This window comes from Aplysia californica, unplaced genomic scaffold (assembly GCF_000002075.1).
Source record: "Aplysia californica isolate F4 #8 unplaced genomic scaffold, AplCal3.0 scaffold00067, whole genome shotgun sequence".
In the NCBI taxonomy this organism is placed as follows: domain Eukaryota; kingdom Metazoa; phylum Mollusca; class Gastropoda; order Aplysiida; family Aplysiidae; genus Aplysia; species Aplysia californica.
The window spans coordinates 870,196-871,787 of record NW_004797337.1 but is presented as its reverse complement, the minus strand read 5'-3'; the positions used below and the strand labels follow the sequence as shown (position 1 = coordinate 871,787).

Genomic DNA, 1,592 nt, shown 5'->3' with positions numbered 1-1,592 from the left:
GTGCGTGTGTGCGTGCGTGTATGCGTGCGTGCGTGCGTGCGTGCGTGTGTATGCGCGTACATGTGAGTGTGCTTGTGTGCGTGCGCGAGTGTGCGTGCGCGCGCGAGCAAGCAGATGTGTGCCTGTGTTTTAACACGACTGTTTACAATTACATGATTTCATAATTTTATTGTCACTCAGCGCTGTTAATGGAAAGTCCCCCGGTTTGGAAGTAACCTGAGTCTCGTTGTAGGCAGGGCGTTGAACTCACGGGGGAAGAACAAAACTAAACGAAAAAAAAACCAAAAAAACAAGACGAAACTAAACAAAAAACTCGTCACAAATCGAGCAAGCTTCCTTCACACCCGCTAGAAAATGTCTTCTGACAAGTCTTCGGGAAACTTTTTGAGTACCTCGACAAGGAAAGAGATTGTGCTCTGCAATGATTATAGACCCATTGCTGTAGCACCATTTTTAAGGGCCTGGATTTTTGTATGTTGTTGTTTTGGGGGTTTTTTTGCTGTTTGTAATTATGTTCTTGGTATGTTTCGTTCTTTTTTTTTTTTCTTTTCTGGAAACACTGTCTGTGATAGAGAAGTAGGAGGATTTCATATGATTGTTGTTCTCTTTTGCTGTAGTCTTAACAGGTTTTGATGATTGAATTGTTGTTGTTGTTGCTGTTGTTGTTGTTGTTGTTGTTGTTGTTGTTGTTGTTGTTGTTGTTAGTGTGGTTATTGTTGTTGGACGGGTGTCTTCAAATTTGAGATTTTCTAACAGTTTTACAGTGCTTGTGGCACAAATGGGTCGCACAATTAATGCCGAAGATTAGAGTTAATATATAGAAGGGACGTCACGAGATTTGGATCCATCAAGCAAGGTTTTCGATTCGCGTCCAGAGGTCGAGTTCGTGCTAAATTATCGATCTTTTGAATTTGTCCATCTCCAGGCACATAAATAATATGACGTCCTGAACTCATTGGCCTAGGTTCTGAACACGAAAAATAAGCGGAAAAAAGGATTAGGTCTAGAGCAGATAAGTCTGAACAGGTTAAAGGTCTCCAATTTTCTGAAATCTGACACGAAATTATCTTTCGATGACGCGTTCAGCATAAGCGCTTACACCCACAGCCCCCCCCCCCCCAACCACAAAAACAATAACAACAAATAGAACAACAACAACAACAACAACAACCCCAACATAAAACCCACACACGCACACGTACGAGTACACGCAAAACTAAACTAGGTCTAACGGAATATACCAAAAAGAAAACTCCGAAAAAACGTGAAAAGATCAACGTATATGCCATTAAAGAGGAGGTTCTTTTAATTTCTTTTCTTTTTTTTTCTTTTGTCAATTATATTGCAGACATCTCAAAATCAACCTTTTCAATCTGTTCGAAACGCTGCACACCTGTTTGCAAATGTTTGGTGCTCCAATTTGCAGACAGAGAGAAAAAGAGAGGAAAGGACAGACAGACAGACAGACAGACAGACAGACGGACAGACAGACAGACAGACAGACAGACAGACAGACAGGTTAGAAGAGAGAGAGAGAGAGGGAGAGAGAGAGAGAGAGAGAGAGAGAGAGAGAGAGAGAGAGAGAGAGAGAG

At 41.6% G+C, this 1,592-nt stretch overlaps 1 protein-coding gene across 1 annotated transcript in view; it reads right to left on the bottom strand.

Moving 5' to 3' along the window:
- LOC101854071 overlaps positions 1–1,592 on the bottom strand; it is a gene marked incomplete in the record, with an annotated part of 44,381 nt that overhangs the window by 34,710 nt on the left and 8,079 nt on the right.